We start from the raw sequence: 23,876 nt of genomic DNA, 5'->3' as shown, positions 1-23,876 counted from the left end.
TAAGAACAGGCTTGAAACAACCAGATGAGGAGTGGCTCAGTGCTCCTACTGCTGCTGCTGCTGCTGCTGTATGGGTGGTCATGGGTATTGTCAGCAGTTGGAGGGACAAAGGTCTCCCATTCTTGATTTAGCCTGAGGGTTCAAGAGATGCCATCTGATGTGTAACACCTTCTGGTTGTACTCAGCTAGGAGAGTGGTTTTCAGTCTTCTACCTGAAGGGAGCACTTTCCATGTCAATGCATTTGCCCAGGGAGCCCCCTATTTGCCTGTAACAGAATCCCTGAATGCTATAGAGCAGCCTGTTCCAACAGATGTTGCTCAACGCAGCTCCCATTATCCCTGATCACTGGGCATGCTAGCAACAGTATGCCTTGATGGACGTGGGTGGTTCTGTGGTCTAAACCACTGAGCCTCTTGGGCTTGCCAGTCAGAAGTTTGGCGGTTCGAATCCCCAAAACGGCGTGAGCTCCCATTGCTCTGTCCCAGCTCCTGCCAACCTAGCAGTTCGAAATCATGCCAGTGCAAGTAGATAAATAGGTACCGCTTTCTGCATTTCCATGTGCTCTGGTTTCCATCACTGTGTTCTGTTGCACTAGAAGTGGTTTAGTCATGCTGGCCACAGGACCCGGAAAGTTGTCTGTGGACAAACACCTGCTCCCTTGGTCTGAAAGCGAGATGAGCACCAGAACTCCATACTCACCTTTGGCTGGATTTAACCATCCAGGAGTCCTTTACCTTTTACCTGCCTGATGGGACTTGGTGTCTCTCCAACATTTGGAAGCCACCAGCTTGGGAAAGGCAGGTGTAGATAGTTCTGGGTCTTTTCTAGGGTGGACAATTGGTGAGGTCTACTAAGCCACATAATTTGTTGTTGTTGTTGTTTGTTGTTGTTGTTGTTGTTGTTGCTGTTGTTTAGTTGTTTAGTCGTGTCTGACTCTTCGTGACCCTATGGACCAGAGCACACCAATTCAATGGGAAAAGATCATGTTCACATGACTGCTTTTATTGTTAAGGAACCAATAAGCTTTGAAGGAATTGTACTGGCCAGTGCTAGACCAGGATGTCTATCCTGGCTTGTATTGCTCAGCCTGCCTCCTTCTCCTCTTCCTCTCCTCATAGATCCTGCTCTGGCATCTGTGGGCACTGGGAAATTTTTAGGATGCTCTCTAAAATCCCAGAGTTGGCAAGAGTCTTCTTTGTTGGTCTGTCAAATTTTATTCATTTATTCCCTCTTGTGGCTTGCACAGCACCATGGCTCTCAAGATGAACCGCTGCCTGATATGTCCCTGATTTGAGCCCAACCAGCCACTGTTTCCCTGTTCTAAGCACGACCGAAATTGGCTTCTCTCTGCTTGCTCCATCCAACTTTCCACATTCCCACATGCCACCTCCATCCTTGGCTGTGCAGGCAAACTGGCCCCCTGCCTTATGCCGAGGGCATGCAGGGTGGTAATAAACTGTCGCCATTTCACTCAGCCCCCTTAAACATCAAGCTCCCCTTCCTGTGATCCTGCAGCGTGTTCCCAAATGTTTCCTAGCTCAGTGCCTTAAAAATAGCTCTTACTGTGTTTCCACAGCTCCTGTCAAGCCAGCCTGGTTTGCAATTTCCGCTCACGTCCCCAGGCATCGTTATATAGAGTAATGGAATTGAGTTTGCTAGTCCGCCATCCTTGGGGATCGCTCTATAACAAGCCAGACCTTGGAAACGTCTCCAAAAAGCCTCCTCTGCTTCCACCCTGGTCTTCTTGCGTGGATGTAAATATATGTTCCTGTCCTTAGTTACTATGTCAGTTTTAAGAGCCTCTGACCCCTCTCCGAATCAATGTTTCCTGTGTTATCTGCACAAATCCTAATTCGTCATCCGCTGTCTCCAGAAACATGATCCCCATTTTGGACAAATTGCTGCCGTCCCTGTCAGAGGAGCATGTGCAAAAGTCATTCTCTCATAACACTGCTGCCTCCTCTGACCCGGTTTGTGATTAAATGTAATCCATTCCCTTCTCCTCTCAGCAACAACACAGCTCCCACTGTGCTCTCCTGCCCCTGAACTGTTCAAGGAGTGGCTCAAAACATTAACATTTCTGGGTTCGGGATCATGCCGCCCCCACAATATATAATGTCCAAAAAGCATGGAGGCAAAGTGTGGAGCCAAGCGTGGTGCAGCTCCAGTGGCCGGCTGCTTCAACTTCTCCTCCTACTGCCACAGAGGGCCAGGAGGACCGAAGCAGCCTCCATCAGTGGAGGCACCAGGAGGAGGCAGAAGAGGAGCCATCAGCCATTGAAGCTACATGGCTGCAGCATTCGGCTTCACCCCCGGTTCCTCCCCATGTCCTGACACAACATGCATACAACATTGCCTCCCCTCCATCACCCTCGCCATCTGGCACCTTTGTCAATTCAAGTCAAGTCAAGTAACCTTTATTGGCATCACATAAGAACATTCAGAATACATTCAGAATAGATAGGCCAGTGCGATCTTGTCGCCACCCCAACGGCACAGTCACCTGCCAAAGGGCTGAAGAGGCAAGCAATCCGCCTCATCTCTGTGGGTTTCCAGCAAGGGCAGGGTCCTGTAGCATAAATCAAATAGAGGAACTTAGCTACTGTCTTGGTGGGCTCCTGGTCTCTCCCCTGTAATAAGAAGCGCATAACCTCCGTCTCTGGCTTCCATGTTGGAATGCATAGATGGTCTAGAAATTGTTGGCAGAGATCATCATACATTTTACATTTAAGGGCCCTGTGAGCTAGAGTTTCCACCAGGTGGGCATCACATGGGCAGATCCTATCTCTTTTTGCCAAACCTGCAAACCTACCCCAAAGGAGGTTAGAAGGATTAGAACTGAACCTAGCCAGCGAAAAAGCCCTTCTTTCTTGTGGATTAAACAATTGTAAATAATTAAGATTAAATTCCTGTGCCCAAGAGAGTCGAAAATAAAGAGGGGAGCATGTTTTTTCCATAGCTGAGATTAGTTCCTGGTGATCTATGTCCCAGAGCCTAGTTTTTAACATGGTCTTGGTGACTGGGAGAGCCACAGCGCCCAGGAGATCCTCTGAAAGCCCGAGTTGCCGTATCTCTGTGCAAAACAGTTGTAGCCCTGGGGAAAGGAAGGAGTCAGACAGAACTTCACTGAGTAAGGTATCCTTGAGGTGCCTTTGTTTGGGATTGACTCCCATGGGTGGCGATCTATTGCATCTGAATAAGCTGTGGAAATGCAATGTTTCAGTGCATACGGATGCATATTTCCCTTACACTTTTACATTCAAATAAGAATGTCAGAAGAGATGGTTGGCAGGGGAAATTAGCACCGCTGAGTTGTGCTCATGTTGGCATCAGGCCAGTTCTATGCAACCCTGCCCTTCCAGGCAGCAAGAATGTGGGGGAACATTAGAGAACAACTGGCAAAGCAAAAAGAGGTGTGTGGATGGTGCAGTATAAATCCACCAGGGGACGCAGGTGGCGCTGTGATCTAAACCACTGAGCCTCTTGGGATCGGAAGGTTGGTGGATTGGAAGGTTGGTGATTCGAATCCATGTGATGGGGTGAGCTCCCATTGCTCTGCCCTAGCACCTGCCAACCTAGCAGTTTGAAAGCATACCAGTGCAAGTAGATAAATAGGTACTGCTGTGGCGGGAAGGTAAACAGCGTTTCCATGTGCTCTGGCACTTGTCACGGTGTTCCGTTGCCCCAGAAGTGGTTTAGTCATGCTGGGCCACATGACCCAGAAAGTTGTCTGCAGAAAAATGCCGGCTCCCTCAGCCTGAAAGCGCGATGAGCTCCGCAAACCTATAGTCGCCTTTGACTGGACTTAACCATCCAGGGGTCCTTTACCTTTTATAAATCCATCACTAATGAACTGTTACTGCATTAGGGTCATGTTGCAGAATACATCCAGGAAAACACCAGTGTGGAGGGGTTCTTAGTGGTGAACAGCGAAACCAACACCAGCTGCCATTCTGTGAATGCCCCAGTGCTTGCTGGGATTTCACATCTGCACCCAATGCCATACTTCAAGGGGCTCCAGGCCTCTCTGTCTGGCCTCAGGACTTTCCCCAGGCCACGCCCCATCTCCCCTGGCCACACCCCTCACTGGCTCTGCTTCATAGAATGCTTTTGCCTGGCTGGACAGTGTCTCTGACAATGCCTCTTCCTTGGCTGGATGGTGTGTGTTTAGAAATCAGACTACTGTACAAAGGTACACATTTCATACCCTCCAACGTTTCTCTGCTGAAAATAGGGACGTCCTATTCTGTAGTAGTAGTAGTAGTAGTAAGAATAAGAATAGTTTTATTTATACTGTACCCATCTGACCAGCCTGTCCCAGCCACTCTGGGCAGCTTCCAACATATATAGAAACATAATAAAGGTAAAGGGACCTCTGACCATTAGGTCCAGTGGTGACTGACTGGGGTTGCGGTGCTCGTCTCGCTTTACTGGCCGAGGGAGCCGGCGTACAGCTTCCCGGTCATGTGACCAGCATGACTAAGCCGCTTCTGGTGAACCAGAGCAGCTCACGGAAACGCCGTTTACCTTCCCGCCGGATCAGTACCTATTTATCTACTTGCACTTTGATGTGCTTTCGAACTGCTAGGTTGGCAGGAGCAGGGACCGAGCAATGGGACCTCACCCCGTCACGGGAATTCGAACTGCCGACCTTCTGATCGGCAAGTCCTAGGCTCTGTGGTTTAACCCACAGTGCCACCCATGTCCCATACAAACATAATAAAACATAATAAAACGAGCCAGTGTGGTGTAGTGGTTAAGAGCAGTGGACTCGTAATCTGGTGAACCGGGTTTGCGTCCCCTCTCCTCCACATGCAGCTGCTGGGTGACCTTGGGCTAGTCACACTTCTCTGAAGTCTGTCAGCCCCACTCACCTCACAGAGTGTTTGTTCTGGGGGAGGAAGGGAAAGGAGAATGTTAGCCACTTTGAGACTCCTTAGAGTAGTGATAAAGTGGGATATCAAATCCAAACTCTTCTTCTTCTTCTTCTAAAACATTTAAAGATTTCCCTATACATCACTGCCTTCAGATGTCTTCTAAAGTTTGTAGAGTTATTTATCTCCTTGGCTCACGGGTCGCATAACTCCATACACTTCAACATTTCTTCGATGAAAATAGGGACGTCCTAAGGAAAAGTGGGACATTCCGGGATCAAATTGGACAACTTCTGTAAACCATGGACTGTTCTTGGAAAATAGGGACACTTGGAGGATCTGACATTTGTGTTTATTACTCCTCTCATTTTTGCCTCTGGCCCTGCCCACCTCTGGCCTGTGACCTTGGAAGACTCTCTAGAAGGGAATGTGGTGCTTGGACTGAAAAAAAGATTCCCAGACTCTCCTATGAGCCTTGCAGAAGTCGGCAAAATCCACGGGGACAATGGTATAAATTCACCTGTCACCTTCTCTGAAACATTTCAGGTTTGTTGAGAAGGCCTTCACCAGATCAGGAATCTAGAGATTGGAGAGAAATTCATTCTGTATGCACTTAAAGGTGAGCCTAACTATTCCACACTTTCAAAAACAGTGTGCTTCATCACACATTGATGAAAATAGCATGCAGAAACACATTATGTTTGGGGGAAATTATTTGCAAAAATGTGTATACAAAAATTTGCATACAAAAATTTGGACTATTAGGAGAAATTTGTGCTAAAACGCTGATTAATTTTCATGAGGGCTTTAAAAGGGGGGGGGGAATGCAAAGTTTTGTGGAAATGTGGAGAACCAAATTTAAGATTGGAAAAGGAGGAACTGAAGAAACTAAAGTTAACAGATTTGCTCATCCCTCCTGCCCTCTTTGCCTTCTGAAGGAGGCTTGGCCTGAACCCAAAGGTCATGTACAGCACAGTCAATAAGTGGCGACTGAGTTTTGAAAACTGGGCTGGAGCACATGCACATTTCAGAAGAATAGGATCAAAAAGAGGAAGAGATGGGTTTGCTGCAGGGGAGAAGATGAATACTTGTTTGTCCTCTTAAGAAGAAGAAAACCAGACTAGACATGCAGCAGTTGCATGCAATTAAACAATGATAGCACACCTCATTTTCTCTGTCAAATATCCGAAGGTACTGTTATCACACTGAGCCTTGGCCCATGCTGGCAGGGCAAGTGTGCAAAGTTGATTCTCCTGCATGCGATCTGTGGCTGCAGCGAGTCTGTCTGTCAATGCAGCACAACGAGTCGTCAGCATGAAATTCACTTAGGAGCAAACTGGAATAGCAGAATTCCCAGCTCCCAGCATGTGCTAAGTCAGCTTCCTGTTGGAAATCAGCTGTTTATAACATCTGTGGCAACACGTGGGATCTTAATGTGGAATAGTCCCCCTCTGTCCATTCAACTGATGAAAAGGCAGCTATTCTGTTGCAGTTCGAAAGCCTCTCTGAGACAGAAAGCCCAGAGAATCCTAAATTATCCTCTAAATCAGCACTTTTCAACTTCTTCAGACCTTTTACCCCGACCTGCAACATGAGACTTGCCTTTATTTATGTCTTCTTCTTCTTCTTAAACCATCCCTCCCCACCATATATGTTGCTTTCTCCTTTCCCCTTCTGCTAGCAAGAGCCAAAAAAAAGCTGGTGATTCTGGTGTGACTCCACTGAATGTCTGCTGCTCTAAATATGGTCAAACAACCTAGATCTAAGCAAGGACCAAATATTAGATTTGCTGTGTGTTATAAGAATACCAGAAGAGCCCTGAAGATTCAGGCCAAAAGCCTGTCTGGGCCAGCAGTTTGTCTCACCAGATACCTCTAGGAAGCCCTTAAATAGAACTTGAGGCAATAGCACTTTTCCAGTTGGGCTTCCCAGAATCTGGTATTCAGAGGCATGTGCTGACTATCAAAGCTACACAAAAGGGCAGATTTACACAGAAGACTCATATGGAACCAACCTTCCTTCCTTCCTTCCTTCCTTCCTTCCTTCCTTCCTTCCTTCCTTCCTTCCTTTTTCAATTTTCAATTTTATTTTGACAAAGTAATAATCATAAATAAACAAGAATAAAAATGTGCACCCCACCACCAAGACCATTCCATTGTAACTATCCAACCTCCCAAAATTTCAACAATTCCTGCAATGGTTTGACCCCTTTCCGTTTTAACAGTATAGATTCTACAAACACCCTCCATATCTCCTCAAAATCATTTCTCCTACATATTCCCTGTCTTACCTTAATGGCACATGTTAATTTATCATTAATAGCTATATCCCACACCTCTTTATACCATTCTTCCATATTATATTTCGCTTGCCCCTTCTACTTTCTAGCTATAATAACTTGTGCAGCTGTCAATAAATTTGTGAGCAAGTCCTTCATAGCCTGAGAACCTTCCACTCCATTGTAGATTGATAATAATGCTGCCTCTGGACTTTCGGCCAGCTTTAACCCAGTGATTTCTGTTAAACACCCTTTGCCAAAAAAATTGTACATATTTACACCCCCACCACATGTGAAGATAATTCCCTGTTTGCTGGCAGAACTGGCTTTCTTGAGAATATAATGCTGTAGCAGTTGAGAATGTGTGTGTGTGTGGGAAATCCCATCATTGATTACTCTCATGTTCCCTACATGTAGAAAACTTGCACATCAGAAAGGCTAGGCTTGAACTCTCATATATTGTTCTTCTGTCGGCACCGAAAAAATAATAAGAGAGGGTTCAGTTTTCCAGTCCTCCATTTCTATTCTCAAGTGGCATAGTCCCAGGAGTGCTGTACTGTTTACTTTCTTCCGATTATCTAAATATGATTGTTGGTCCAATTTCATGCTCAGTGCAAGAGAAGAGATAGAGTTCTTGTTAACTCACTCATGCACAAAAAAGCATGGAAATTTGCCTTATTGTGGAATCAGAGACTCTCACTACAAAATCAGATTGACTAGGATTGCAATCCTATACACACTTACCTAGGAGTAAGTCCCACTGAATTCAAAGGGGGAACAGGCATGCATAGGATCGCACTGTGGCTACCTAGATTTTTAAAAAATAATATATACAGTGATCTCCCACAGTCATGGATATCTGGAGGATGCAATGAACGGATGAGCTTGTCAGCACCTCTACATTTTCAGCCTTGGCATCTTACAGACAGTGGCACTGCAGTTAAATTACTGGCAGTCATCTATATTGCATGGTCTCGGGCTAGACGGAGACTGAGGGATGAAATATCAAACCCAGCAGAAGTCCAAAGGCTACACACAGCAGGCAGCAACACAGAAGGCTTATGTAGCTTGAGCCTGTTCCAATCTTGAGTCTGATTTAAAGAAGGGAAAAGAGAGTTTTTATTACATGGAGACCTATGGCCTTCCTGATTCATTTTGGCATAGCTGCTTTTTATTAACGATAGGCCCCTTCAGACTGGTGGTTTCTTCATCCTCCCAGGTTTATTGTGCAACGTGTCTTTGATAGAAGAAGAAGAGTTTGGATTTGATATCCCGCTTTATCACTACCCTAAGGAGTCTCTAAGGGACGCAGGTGGCACTGTGGTCTAAACCAAAGAGCCTAGGGCTTGCCGACCTGAAGGTCGGTGGTTCGAATCCCCACGACAGGGTGAGCTCCCGTTGCTCGGTCCCTGCTCCTGCCAACCTAGCAGTTTGAAAGCACGTCAAAGTGCAAGTAGATAAATAGGTAACGCTCTGGCGGGAAGGTAAACGGTGTTTTCGTGTGCTGCTCTGGTTCGCCAGAAGCAGCTTAGTCATGCGGGCCACATGACCCGGAAGCTGTACGCCGGCTCCCTCGGCCAATAAAGTGAGATGAGCGCTACAACCCCAGAGTCGTCCGTGACTGAATCTAATGGTCAGGGGTCCCTTTACCTTTAAGGAGTCTCAAAGCTGCTAACAATCTCCTTTCCCTTCCTCCCCCACAGCAAACACTGTGTGAGGTGAGTGAGGCTGAGAGACTTCAGAGAAGTGTGGCTAGCCCAAGGTCACCCAGCAGCTGCATGTGGAGGAGTGGGGATGTGAACCCAGTTCCCCAGATTACGAGTCTACCACTCTTAACCACTACGCCACACTGGCAATACAATACACAATGCACAAGTGCATTGGTGCTAGATTTATATTGGACTGTCCACACACCATTCTGTTTTATGAGTTGCTTCTGTGATGCTTCTCTTTTAACACATTGCTATCTGGAAGGGCTCTCTTGTGCCACAGTGCAACAAAAGCAGGGCAAGCAAACAAAGCCTGGAATGTTTGTGGTATAAAGGGTTTATAGGATTTCAGCAGGAAATTACAGGATAAGCACTGATTGGAACAGAAACTTTGTGACCACCCCAAAACCTTTGCACTTGTAGATGGTATTTAAAAGTGGATTGTATATGACTGTCCCAATACTGCCATGAGCAAAAGTAATCATGAATCCACAACAAAAAGGGCATCCTGAGAGACCCCATGAAAACTGTGGCCTGCCAAAGAGTGCTGCTGCTGTTGCCATCCATCTGCCTTGAGAGAGTGCGCCTCCAGGAGTGAAGTCAAAACGTTGTGTTAGCAGCACCGAAGTGATCTCCCTATGGTGCAAGACTGGGCTGCCCAGACAACAATACCCCACTCCTCCTGGCCTCACTGATATGGCCCAAAGGAAAGCGGAGAATATGTTTGGCAGCAGCTTGGCTGCAGGAGTTGTTGGAAGGAGGTGTCAGACTTCAGGGAATTGGCTTCCTCTACCCATTGCAGTAGATAAGAAGATCAAATGAAAGGAACGTCTTACCAGTTAAAATCTTTAATAATCACAGTGAGAGAACAAAGAACACGACTCCTTGAAATGATGGTGCTCCCAATTAAAGCTAACACCCCTCCATTAATCTACGTCACTCCTACGTCTTGTAATCTGAGCTTGTACCCTCTGCACTTTCTGTTCTGAGACTTTCTGAGACCTTGGGGAGGGTGGAGGAATGCTGTCCAATGACTATGAATCTGTTAACGCCCTCTCTCTCCCAGTTCTTCTCCTCCTAGCTGTTCCTCATCCAGTATTTCCCAGCTTCTGCCTTCTGAACTATGCCCCTCTGCAAACCACTGTTCCAAATCTATATTGTCCTCCTGCTCCTGGGAAGATTCAGGATCCTGATCAGGAGCAGGGGGAGGGGGAGGCTCCCACCGTTCTTCCTCAGTACAGCCCTCCTCAACACAGTCCCTGACAGGAGGCATACAAGGCCTGCAAATGATTGCATTAAGAGTTTCTCTTCAGGCATACCTACTACTTTGGGGATTTGGAATGGCCCCACTGATTTTATTATATGCAATATTAGATGTCACGTTCTAACAAAGGCAATGATCAAGTTCATTCTGCAGCAAAACACCCTCCTCACAATGGTGGAGAAACACACATATATTACCCTTATAAGCTGATCATCACTAAGACTGCATGTTCCCTATGGAGAAACACCATGAGGCCCGCCTTTCTGTGTGTACCATTATTAAATCCATGTCAGCACGATCCCCACGATGGCATTCCCATTCCAAGTCAGAGCCTCGGACTCTAAACTAGAACCACATGTTATTTTCACAAGGCAGCGTCCAGGTCCGTCTTCACACTTTCGCCCAGCTGTCCGAGGGAACCACATCAAAGCAGGCGAAGTGACGTGAGGGATACACGAGCACCAAGGGCCCCTGAGCCAGCCAAGTCCTACCCCCACCCCTAAAATGAGACATCAGCAGGGTTGGATTGCAGCGCTAAAGGCAAGCAGGCAAAAGAGGCGAGTACGGCTGAAATAAGTAAGATCGTTTGCAGCCCTCTTCTGCTCATAGAACACCCGGAGCAGCGTCGCAGTATCAAAAGCAACATGGCACACTTGCAAAAGTACATGGAAAATAAGGAGACTATCAGCTGAAAGCTGCAGTCTCAAACATAGACACTGACCCTGAGCAGCGTCGCAGTACATGCAAAAGTACATGGAAAATAAGGAGACTATCAGCTGAAACATAAACACTGGGCAGCAACAAAATTAAACTGGAGCTGCTCAGTCTTATAGGACCTGGTTAACGTATGGACAGCAGAATAAGCTGGCATGCAGGGAATATGTGTTTCTCATTGTGGTGAGGATGCATTGTATTTCTATTTAAATTATAGCATATTAGTTTAGGCAAACTTTTTTTTGATGCTGCTGCTGCTGCATTTTCTCTTACTTTGGGATATGTAAGTGACCTCCAAGTCATCAGTGATGCTTCTATGAAGTTCCCAGTTTGGGTGTTATTCTTTAGAGTGAGGTGGGGGCAGACTTCAGGCCTGTCGGATCGACTTTCTTTTCACGATAACCCCAAGATCTACCATATACATAGAATGAAAGAACAGGATGCATCTGAGCACATACAGAACCTAGGGGTGCCCCCAGTCTGTTGCTATTTTTAAAAGGAATTTGATCACATACCAGCAAATTCAGGACACATAGTTTACAGCAGCAGCAGGCTTCAGGCTTTGAAGTTTCAGTGGCGCCTCATGTGATGCCAAAATTTAGTGGCCCCCCCACCTCTCGCATTCCATTGTCTGACATTATTGCGGCACCTCCTGCAGTGCCCTCTCACCTTGGCACCCCGCACAGGCGAACCGGTCATACTCCCCTAAATCTGCTTCCATTGGGAGGTCTTGAGCAATAAAACCATTTCCCCCAAAGATCAGATGTTTTGTGAAAAGGGAGTAATCAAAAATTATTGGGAAATGATTTATAATGAAATGAAAAAAGATGTTTAAGACAACATTTGTATGCAACCACAGCTGCACGGATGTTACTGGCCCAGAGATGGAAAGAAGATAAAGTTCCTATCAGAGAAGAATGGCAGATCGAGTTGATGGACTATGCTGAAATGGCTAAAATGACCGGAAGAGTCAGAAATCAGGAAGACCAAACTTTTAATAAGGAATTGGGGAAATTTATAACTTATCTTAAAGACCATTATAAACAGTTAAAATCGTTATTAGGATTGGAATATCACTTGTAGTTTAAGGCTGAATTCTGGACATAATGGAAGAGGTAAAGGATTTGGAGTATTATAAAAGATGTGGGATGAAATGATTAATAATAGGACCCACAAAGGGGAGGATGGAAGTCCAGGAGATTCCTTGGAGTCTTGTTTTTATGATTTGTGTTTGATATATCTCTGTAAAATCTTAATTTGAAAAACCAAATGAATAAATAAAAATTAAAAAAAAAGAAATTGTCCGCTCCTCTTTCATCCATTCCATTTCATCCATCCATTCAGCTTTGTTGTGCACCCACGAGTTCCATTGTAGTTATACACTTGCTTTCACACATCATCTGACCTCCCCACAAACAAATCGGAATGAATGCTGAATAAAGAGAATGTATGGAAGTGCCCTAGGAATTCATTTTCTATTGAAGAGTTGAACGGAGCTCCCAAAGTCCGCTGCTGACTAATTTTTTCTCCTTCCAGCAGCTGAATTCAAGTGAAAAATGTGGGGCTATTATTGCAATTACTGAACCACTAGGTGTTAGACACTCTTGTCATCAGAGCTGCTGCACATCGCCCAGAGATCTTCCATCAGATGCCCACCTGCCTTTGGCTCACCCCATCTGTATACTTTATGTACCTGCCTGGTTTGCTTTTGTGTTTCGGGAACGAAATGTTCATTCCAGGAAGAATAGAATATATCACTTGAATATTTTCTTACTCAGGATGACATTTATGCTGAATTTGATAGCAAACTGGTTTCCGCCGAAAATAGCTTCTTTTAAACAAGAAGAAATAGCTTCGCTGTTTTTCTCCGTGCCCATTAATGGAAGGAAGAAGTGAACTGTGTAAGACAACACCCTGATGATAGTCTGTGTGATCGAAGGCATTTATTTTGTTTTTTAAAAGAAGTATTGCAACATTCTCTTTGGCAGACAGACTGCAAACAATTTCCTGCAGAAAAAGGCTGTGTACATGGACCTTTGAGCACCATGACCCAGTGATCATTGTCAGTTGGGAGTGAGAAAGGACCAACAGCCCCAGGGTTTCTCTCTGGAAGGTCAGCAATGTTAAGGCTCCCACTAGTTCTTGTTTTCAAAAATCCCTGCACACTACGATCAGCTTCTCTGAGCATGTGCAAAGTTCCTCTGGGATAATAACTTGCAAAAGTGCATCTGGCACTGTGTGTGTGAATGGAGAAACAAACAAATGGGTCTAAGGCATTAGGACCCAAGAACAGCCGTCCTAGATCAGATATCAAAGGCTTGTCTAGTCCAGTATTCCTCTTCCAACAGTGGACTGGCCAAATCCCTCTGGTAAGGCTGCCCTGGAGAGCAGAACTACCATAAGAAAATAGGAAGAGTCCTGCTGGTTCAGTCCAGATCCCCATCTAATCCAGCATTCTGTTCTTACAGAATGCCTATGGGAAGCTTGCAAGCTGGACTAGAGTTCAACAGCGCCCTCCCATTCTCAATTCCCAGCGACTGTAATTCAGAGGAAGGGAGGACAGGTAGCCATTGTGGTTATTGGCCCCAATAGCCTTATCCTCTGCAAATGTGTCTGTTCCAAGTTGATGAGATACAATGGGCTGGAGGGTAGGTTTCAGCAGAACATCAGGTCAAAACGTAGCAGAGGTTTGACACTGGAACCAACCAATCACCCAGAGGGGGCGGGTGGCCTCTCCCTCACTGAGGGTCTTCAGGCAGAGGCTCTAGCTAGGGGGTTCCTGCATCAAGCAGGGAGCTGTACTGCCTACAAGACTCCTTTCAACTCTATGATTCATGCACAAGACTGGTTCATCTGCCAAACTACAACTGTTGTATTTATGTTGGTCGACAACCCACCATATTAACCCAACCAACAATGAGAGGCAAGAGGCTATGTTTAGTACCAGCTGAAGCTTCTAAATCAGGGATGGGGAAGCTCAGGCCTGGGGGCCGAGTGAAGTCTCTATATCTGGCCTCTGGGACTCTTCCCAAGCTAGAACCTCCTGAGACATCTTCCTCACCACCTCTGCTTTGCGCTTTCCTTGAATGCTTTTGCCTGCCTGAGATGGGTTCTTGAACTGGAAAGTTGTCCGAAAGGGAACATGGCTCTCAAACTGTAGCAGGTTCTCCATCGCTGTTCAAAATAGTCATAACATGCAGCCAGATGGAGAGGAAGGCCAGCATTAGGTTGAAATCTGGTTTGGCTGTAATGGTGAGTCAAGGTAGAGGGGAAAGCACAACACTAGGAGAAGTTAGTAAATTGAAATTGTTCAGCAGCCCCTCACCCTGGTGAGTGTTAGAGAAAAGAACATGCTGTTTGCTGATAAAGCAGCTCAATGCATCCTGCACTACTGAAAATCATGGCCATTTCTGGCTTCTTCTACAAAGGAAACCTCACCGGCTGCTTCAGCAGAGCAAACCATCACTCCTATTGTTTACACAAATTTTAAGGTGCACCCAGTAGAAGGAAGTATCTTGGAAAAACCTTTCCCAATAGTTCTTTTCATCTGCAAAATCCTTCCTTTTTTAAAAAAATAATATTTATTCGAATTTTAAAAATTACAGAGAGAAAAATTTGAAAAACAAATAAAATAAAATAAAATAAAATAAAATAAAAAAGATACAGAAAAGACAATACAAAAATAAACAGTTAGAAAAAAAAGAAGAAACAGCTCAAACCTTTACATAACTTTCTTTCCTTTGCTTATTTCCTTGACCTCCTCACACCTCCCTTTTTTGTATTCTAGTTCAATTAGATATTTCAGCAAATCCTTTCCAGCTTTGTTTTTATCCTAATAATTTATCTTAATATACTGTAGTTTTACATTCTCGTCTTTCTCCAATTAAAGAAATCAATTTTTACCTATTCCTTTATATCAGTTCTGCTAAAACCACATTACTTCATTCCAACATCCTTCTAACATTCCTTAATTTTGCAATGTTTCTGTAAATAAACTTTAAATTTTTTCCAGTCTTCTTCCACCAACTCTTCACCTTGGTCTCGGATTCTGCCAGTCATTTCCGCCAGTTCCATATAGTCCATCACTTTCATCTGCCATTCTTCCCGGGTGGACAAATCTTGTGTCTTCCAATAGTTTGCAATGAGTATTACTTTTCTAGTCTTCGGGGCCATCCCCCTAGTTACCCAAATTTGGTCAATTCTTGTCCATGTCATTTTGGCCTCAGAGAAGAAAGTTCCTTCTCTTCCCATGGGGTTCTTAGTTCTTCAAATGTCAACTAAGTCCATATTGTCAGTCATGTCAAAGAATGTCTTTGGTAGTCTGCCATCTTTTGTTACTACCTGTCTCTGTGCCTTGTCCATATTAGTAGACACTACTCCATTCATATCTCCCATCAAAATCATATTATAGTCCAAATAGTCCAATAGAATCTCATGTAGCTTCTTGAAAAATTCCGATTTCCCCTCATTTGGTGCATAAATACCTAGTATCAAAAATTTCTCTCCTTGTGATTGAATTTCAATTGCAACAAATCTTCCTTGGTCATCTTTAAATAAAAATTTCGGTGATAGGCTCTCCTTTGCATAAAGTACTACTCCTCTTTTCTTTACTTTATCTGATAAAATAAATTCATGTCCTAATCTTTTATTACTTAAAATCTTCCTGTGAAGCCTTATCACATGCGTTTCTTGTAAACAAATCAGGTCCAATTGTTCTTTTTTTTAATAAATGAAAGACTCTCCGTCTCTTTTCCGGGGAGTTGAGTCCATTAATATTCCAGCTTAATACTTGCAGTGCCATAATGTAATTACTATATTGCTCTTCCTACAGTACCCAGTGCTTGTTCTAGTTCTGTCAATGGTGTTGGTTTCCCTTTTTTTGGTGAACTTCTGTCCAAAGCTCTTGGCTCTTTTCCAAGTTCTTTCTGCAGATCTTCTCCGTGATCTCTCAAAAACTTGTCTTTTTCCTCAACTGATCTTATTTTTATCTTCCTTCCTTTAAAACTAAAGGATAGGCCTTGGGGAAATTCCCACCTAAAAATGATTTTGTTCCTTCTCAGAAGGGCAACCAAATCTCCAAAATTGGACCTAAGATCCAAAAGATGTTTCGGTATATCTTTAAAAATTTCCACTCTTGACTGCAGAATTGTCAAAGGATTCTGAAAGTGCAGGCCCAAAATTTTATCTCTCTCTTCTTTAGATCGGAGAGTGATCAGACAGTCCCTTATTTTAATCTTCTTTCCTCCTCTTCCCAGTCTGAAGGCCCTCACGATTTTAAATTCTTCTTGTTTCAAATCCGACTTCCAGAACTCTGCAAATTCCTGTGTCAAAAAATCTATCAAACTGCCCTTCTCCAATTCAGGTACTGCTCTAATCCTTAAGTTCGTCTGTTTTTCCTTAAGTTTGATCATAGAAAGCATCGATTTATGGTCCTCAATTTGCCTCTGTAAATCTGGGACTTTCTCTGTTTCCAACTGGTTTATCTTAAATTCCACGGTGTCAGCTTTCTTCTTGGCTTCATCTGCGGTCTGTCGGGTCAGAGTAGATTCCTGCAGCAATTTCTGAATAGATTCTGTGTTAGTGTTCACCTTTTGTCCCAAACTATTTAAGCTTTCTGTATTTAAGTCAATTTTAATGGTTGCTGCATCTACCTTCGCTTTTGTCTCGTCCACTGTCGTCTTTGTCTCTTCGACCCTCTTATTTGTCTCTTCTGCCCTTTTATTAAGTTGCTCCAAAGATTCATTGATCTTAGCCAGTGCAGTTGCTAAAATATCTTCTGATGACATTCCACTAGGCTTAGATTGTGATGGTACAGTCACAGATGAAGTGGAAAGGCCAGCAGCTGATGGCCTTCGCGCCCAATTCTTCCTAGACCTTGTTGTTTTGTCTGGGAGTGGTAAATCTACTTTTTCTTTCCCATCTGCCATAACACTTAAACAATAGAGAAGCCAAGGTCAATCCCAGATACGCAGTTTGTCTTTGCAAATGGAAAGTTCCCCTAGTAACAGTTTAACAGTTTCAGAGTCTTCCTCTAGGGGGAAACAGTTGCAATAGTCCAAGAAAAAACACCTTTTAAACTCAGACCTTAAAAAAAATAAACAGTTCCAATTTTTGTTACTTTTCAGTTACTTTCCCTCCTTTTTAAGAGCAGAAGAGGAAAACTGACCACAATGTATCTCTCTTGCTGAGCTAGCTGTCAGCAAGTCGTCTGTTCACAGTTAATACGCAGTTCAAAGCACGGCAGTCTTTGTCTATTGGCACCCCATTCCCAAGTTTTGAGCGGTGGATTTTCAGTTCTTTCCCGCTCTCTTGCAGGTATATAAAGTCAAAAACTTCCCCCCTCCTTCCCCTGCTTCCTGGGGGGGGGGGGTACGATACTTTTTGTGTTAGGAATTTAGCCCTTTCCAGTCAATTTTCCCAGACTTTAGCTTGTATTCTCTTGCTTTGATCTACTTACAAAAGCAGAAGGCGGACTTCCTGTTTAAACCTTCCCTGCTTCAGTGCCAAATTGAGTCTCTTTTATACTTCCAAATTTCCCCTACTCACGGGTAGTTGCTTTTAGAATCGAATTGTCACAAGAAGAAGTCAGCGCTCTCAGGTAACGGCTGTGCGGCTTTGCTCCAGGGAAAAAGCAGTCGATTCACAGCACTGCACCGCTCACCCCGCTTCGCTCCGGGAACCCGTAATCGGGATCCCCTGCAAATTGGGGGGGGCGCAAAAGGTGCCCGCTGAATCCCACGCTCACAGGCTTCACCCGCCTGTGATTTTTGAAGGGTCTCCGCTTTCGCCGTAGCGGTAAGACCCGATTCCCCCAAGGCAAATCCCTCCTAGTCAGAAGGATTCCACCATTACCGATGGCGCTAAACCCGGAAGTCTCATCTGCAAAATCCTTCCAACCCTGTAAATAGATAAACTTCTCACATGAATAAAGGAGGTCTAGGACAATGAATCTCAGAACTAAGGTATTTACCGTTTCAAAAGAATGGCCCAGACTGGCAAGGATAAGGCAATCATCAAGCATGATCAGGTTCTTGATAGACAGGTGACAAGCCACACTCTCAAATTTCTGTTGTAGACCGCCTCTTTCTGTGACGCTGGTATGGCTTGTAGGTGGTCTTTGGCTAAGGGGTTGGACAATTTCTTGCCTTTAAAAGTTGTTGCATGCTTTTGTTCTGGGTCATCACCCCCTTGCAAGGTAGGGAGACTCTGTTGCAACAGAAAAATAAATATCTGCCTTGCTTTGGCTGGTTCTAACCTCCACCTATTCTTCTTTGACCGATCATGGACTTACGGGATATTTGGGGAGTCCCTTGGGGGAGCTGGGCTGTAAAAGTCAACCCCTAATTTTCTCATGGCACTATCTTGAAGCAAATCAAACAGTTGTTCAGTTCTGTATATGCTCTGTGGAGGAGGGCTGAGAAAAAATGGTCATCAATGAGCTGATCAGTTAATGAAGTCAAGAATCTCCTGTCTGAACATACGGGAGGCAAGGTCTGTCTCAGACTGCATGCGACCAGATTGAAGATGCTTACTACTTGCCTCTGGGCAACATGTTTAGTGCCAAACTATAGTATTGGAGGGGAGACCTAATGAGATTCCTGGCTTTGGCAGGAACAGTGGAGCTGAGAGCCAAGGCAGCTTTAAAAGTGCTCTCTGTGGTTTCTGTCGCCGTCGAGAAAACAAACAACAGCAACGTCCAGTATTTACAGCACCCCCCCATCTCCAAGCAGTCCCTTTGTGCCTTTATTTTCATCTTTATTGAGTCAGGAGTCCCTGTTCCCCACCCCCACCCCAAACTCAGAAAATTCAGACAGGGGACAGCCTCGGCGAAAGAATCAGCCTGGGCTGGGCGAGTAACCCAAGGAAAGCTGATAATTCAACGTGTGTTTTTCTGTACTCGCTGTGTGTGGTCTGTACCATGCTTCGTAATCGTATCTGTCCCTTGGGGAGTGACGTGCCTCCTTGCTGGAAAAAGAGGCCTTGTGGAGACGCTGGCATTTGTTGCCGCTCGTGGTAAATAGCAATGTGCACGTTGCTTAGGGAAGGCACTCCTTTTGGGCTCTCTCTTCTCTCCCCCCATTTAGAATCTGGGCTGCTTTTTGGAGGGATTCTATTTTTTGCCAAGTTCTCTGCAGCATCCCACTTTTAAGTGTGTGTGAGGAAAAGAATAAAAAAAAAACACCCCAAGCTCTGCAAATAAATCTATTTTATGCCCTCAAGAGGAAACAAACCCGAGAAGTAATTCAAGTGTGCTTGTGAGGCAGAGTTATAGCCCTTTTAGAGGACAAGGGAGGCTTGCGGATAATTCTCAGGGTCTTAGGCCTTTTCATATCACTTTAAATGTCTTCCCACAAAGATTTCTGAGGCCTGTAGTTTGTTAAGGGTGCTGAGAGTTGTTAGGAGACTCCTATTCCCCTAACGGAGCTATGATTTTCAGAGTGGTTTGACAGCAAATTTGTCTTCACAAGGGACTCTGAGAATTGTAGGTGTGTGAGAGGAATAGGGGTCTCCCAACATCTCTCACTACTTTTAACAAGGGGTGAACTGCAGGGGAATGGAAACAGTGCTGCATGGGGTGAATAGGGAGGAAGAGAAAATGACGCATTCATACGTTATGTTTCCTCCCAGGTATCCACAGCAAAAACTTTAGAGGACTTTGACTTGTGCGGAGAGGGGCACCATTTGCTGTTCTGATCCAAGCAGCAAATTGTCTTGGGACACATTTACCTCAAATGTTTACAGTGCTATGATACCATAGTCATGGCTTCCTGCTTCCAAATTTTGGGAGCTGTGACCTGTTAAGGGTGCCGAAAGTTGTTAGGAGACCCCTGTTCTCCTCACAGAGCTTTGATTTCCTGAGTTCCCTGTGAAGAAGGGTTGACTGTTAAACTACTCTGTGAATTTTAGCTCTGTGAGGGGATTAATAGGGGTCTTCTAACAATGCTCAGAACCCTTAGCAAACTATAGCTCCCAGAATTATTTGAGGGAAGCCATGTCTGTTTAAAGTGGTATCGCAGTGCTTTAAATGTACGGCATTGAATGCGGCCTTGGACCAGCTCCACAAAGTCCTCCAGGGCCTGACTTTGATGTATCCAAGAAATCTGTGAGCTGAAAAACGGGATATGACGTGTGTGTTTCAATGCAGCTGAAATGACAAGAAATGCCCTATGAGGTGATCTTATGTCATGTACTTGCCACAAGCTAGCTGTCTTTTCATGAGCCATCTGGGGAGGGGAGGGCGATGGGTGAGAGGAAAGGCCACAAGGTTATTTTGTCTCCTTTTCATCTGAAATGCCCTTCTAGGACCAAACATGTCAATTTTGTTATGGCAGTTGGAACAGATTGTTGGGAAATGTGATGCTTTCTCAAGGGTGTTGGAGATGTTCTCTTCTGTATGACCAAGTCTGGTTTTTTTTTTTTTTTTTTGTTTTAAACCATTTCATCATGTCCTCCTGACTGAAATCCCAAGATATATATTTTTTTTCCTGGAAAGGTGACAAAACTTCCTGCACGATGCTTAAAAAGGAGGGGGAGCTGTCAGGAGGACTCTCTTTTGGTGTGAAGGGAGGAGAGTGAAAACTCTTTGGAAAGGACATGTGGAAAATATATAGGCATGAAGGAAAGGAGGCAGATAACCGTGGGAGGACAGGCAGCTTTATTGAATCCAAACAGGTTAAGTCACCCCAAACTCACAGCCAGACAAGTTTAAATTAGGTCTGAGTGACTGGGACTCTTAGCGGTTCTCCAAGATAAATAGTCCTCACCCTCCTGTCTCAGAAAGGCAAATACTGGAAATTTCCATCGCAACACTCCTGCCTCTGTCTAGCAGTGCATAATCCTGTAGTAATTAAACACACTAAACAGGCTAGGCCTAAAAGTATTGGTCCAGTTCGCATGCAACGTTAAGCCAAGCCATGGGTGAGCAAGCATTCAATTTTATTTAATGTTTCTGTATACCTTTTCCCCAACAACCAGATTGAGCTCATAGCAGCTCACAACAAGAAAACATTAGCAGATAAAAACACCACTTCCTCATACAGAACATGAGTACAGCACGAGTACAGCAAATGTAAAATGGGAAAATCACAAAACAATCACACTGGAGATATGTTAGGAATACCAGCCAATCGTGAAGCAAGAGAGAAGAAAAACAAAACCATCTCTCTCTCATCTAAGGTGTACATATTCCCTTCCCCTCTCTTACCTGAAGTTAGAAATGGGGGAGAAAGTCATCGCAGTTTGAATTGAAAGGCGAATCTATCAAATTCACACTTTCCTTGGCAACATGTGAACCAAAATCCAGCCATCCTGTGAAATTCACACTTATCAGATTTTTGCAGTGCAGTTCACCAAACAAACAATGTTTATGAAAATACATGTATTAAGGGAAGGTGTGCATAGAAATGAATATATTAGTGAACATAACATACACATTTCCATTACATTAGGAGAAATTGCATGCATACATATGTAAGTCAAAACTGCATACAAAAATGTGTTTATTAGCATGAATCTGGCACTAACGTGCTGATGAATTTTCATGATTAAAAAAAATACGAGAGAGAGACATTGCACACACTTTTGTAAATCAAGAAAATCTTTAATAAATAATAATGCTAATAATCTGCTCTTACCCAATTAGGGTATATGTGGTATTTTTACATTGTTGGCACTGCAGTCTTCATGAGAGCCATGTTTTTGGCTATTTAGCAAGATCTGAACGTTATAAACAAATAAAAATAAAAAGGTTGATGGCAAGAAAAATCAAATTGCTGCAGAAATGTGGAGAACTGAATTTAAGAAAATGAGAAGCCAAAAGAACCGAAAGTGACAGGTCCTGCCACCGCCATTGACTGCCTGCCAAATGGTTGGAATGGTATATGCAAATATCTCTGGACCAGATCCCATGGCCAGAGTGATGTGGGTGCCATCCCCTCCACTGCTCTTTCAACACCCACCTCTACAGGTCTTGGCCTGTTGTCTCCATAAGAAATGGGTAGTGTTTATAATATGTGGTACTAATCTAACACTGGGTCACTTGTACAATGGCCAACATCTCAAGGCGAATGCTGCTATGTAACCTTCCAGGGTCCAAAGGTTGCTTGCTGCTCTGTTGTGAACAAAGACCTCGGCCGACCCAGATGGTGTTTGTGCTTGACTTATGCTTTGATCTTGAGCAGTGCTCAGTGGGGGAAGTTTGACCTTCCCTCCCCCGCCCTGTAAAAGCCTGGATGAAAATTAAAACCACTGACCATCCCTGCAATGAATAAGTAACACACTGATACCTAACCTGGGTCCCACGTGAGCGAGATGCCCAAGGTGTCTTTCAACACTACATTAAGAGCACGGAATCTTATTTCAGTAGCTGAATGGTAATAAATCTCTCCAAGGGACCTCTGCTATTCATAATAAAACAGGAGTGGGAAGCCTTTTTTTTCACCTGAGGACCACATTCCTGCATGGATAACCTTCTGGGGGCCACGTGCCAGTGGTGAAGCAAAAATGAGTGGAGCAACAGATACAACTCTACATTGTAGCCATGCAAAATACAGATTTGTGCGCCATATATTTGTTGTTGTTGTTTAGTCGTTTAGTCATGTCCGACACTTCGTGACCCCCTGGACCAGAGTACGCCAGGCACTCCTGTCTTCCACTGCCTCCCGCAATTTGGTCAAACTCATGCTGGTAGCTTTGAGAACACTGTCAAACCATCTCGTCCTCTGTTGTCCCCTTCTCCTTGTGCCCTCTATCTTTCCCAACATCAGGGTCTTCCCCAGGGAGTCTTCTCTTCTCATGAGGTGGCCAAAGTATTGGAGCCTCAGCTTCAGGATCTGTCCTTCCAGTGAGCACTCAGGGCTGATTTCCTTCAGAATGAATAGATCTGATCTTCTTGCAGTCCATGGGACTCTCAAGCACTGGCGGAGGTAGAGGAGTGCAGGGGGAGCGCACTGCCCCCAGCAGCGCGACCCCCAGGGTGCCATCGTGGCTGGCCCCCTGCCCCCGCAGGCGGCGCGCCAGCCCCTCCCCTGCCTGCTCTCCGCCCCCAGTGCCAGAGCATGAAGCTCTGCCACTGCTCTCAAGAGTCTCCTCCAGCACCATAATTCAAAAGCATCAATTCTTAATAATCCATGCAAGCAATACCTGTTGCTACACTTCAGGACACGTTTCAGACCCTGCAAGTGCCCCTATTTTCCAGGAATGTCCCTGATTTAGAGAAGCTCTCCTGGTTTCTGATTTGATCCCAGAATGTTCTGCTTTTCCTTAGGATGTCAGAGAAATGTTGGAGGGTACAGAGTTATCTGACCCCTGAGCTGCCTGAAGGCAATCCTGTATAGGGAAGGTTTTTTTTAATGTTTAATGTTCCATTATGTTTTTACATATGTCGGAAGCTGCCCAGAATGGCTGGGGCAACCCAGTAAGATATGTGGGGTATAAATAGTAAAATTATCATTATGGAATGGGACGTCCCTATTTTCATCAGAGAAATGTTGGAGGGTATGACATTTCTGCTTGGCAAAAGCACCCAAAGGAAGGTGTGGAGCAAGTGTGATGTGGGGCATGACCTAGGGACAGCTTCCAGAGCTAGATAGAGAGGGCTGGAGACCACATTAGATCCCTAGGCCTGAAGGTCCCAGATGAACTTATAGCATTCTGATGGCACCCTTTGATTCATTATAGAACCACCTTTGTGACAATGACTACGTGAGAATGTTTTTGTTTTGTTTTTAATGTATTTTTATTAAAGATTTTCTTGGTTTACAAAAGTATGTGCAATGTCTCTCTCTCTCTTTTCCCCCCAAGTAACATTTTTTACAGATCAGTTTCATTTGTTGAGACATTAGGAAGAAGAGGGGGAAAGAGGTGGAGGGGGGAAGGTGAGTGGGGGTGGGGTCGGGTGGCAATGTTTCTATTATACTTAATATATTTGGGGTTTTGTGTCAGCGTCACTTGTGCAGGTTCTTTGCTATTCGCTTGTGTTCCTTTGGTGGTGAGAGAGGTTGGGGTTGGCCTAAGGTGTGGTTGCTTGTTTGTGATT

General features: G+C 44.6%; 1 protein-coding gene across 1 annotated transcript in view; it reads left to right on the top strand.

Annotated features, from left to right (window-relative positions):
* The window catches only part of VSIG10L2 (V-set and immunoglobulin domain containing 10 like 2), a 71,952-nt gene that overhangs the window by 12,023 nt on the left and 36,053 nt on the right, over positions 1-23,876 (top strand). Inside the window, exon 2 of the mRNA XM_079954977.1 lies at positions 5,422-5,494. The gene's annotated coding sequence lies outside the window, so the exon portion shown is untranslated. The remainder of the gene's footprint in view (positions 1-5,421; positions 5,495-23,876) is intronic.

Source organism: Podarcis cretensis (genome assembly GCF_951804945.1).
Source record: "Podarcis cretensis genome assembly, chromosome: 15".
NCBI lineage: Eukaryota > Metazoa > Chordata > Lepidosauria > Squamata > Lacertidae > Podarcis > Podarcis cretensis.
This window is presented reverse-complemented; position numbering and strand designations above follow the sequence as displayed.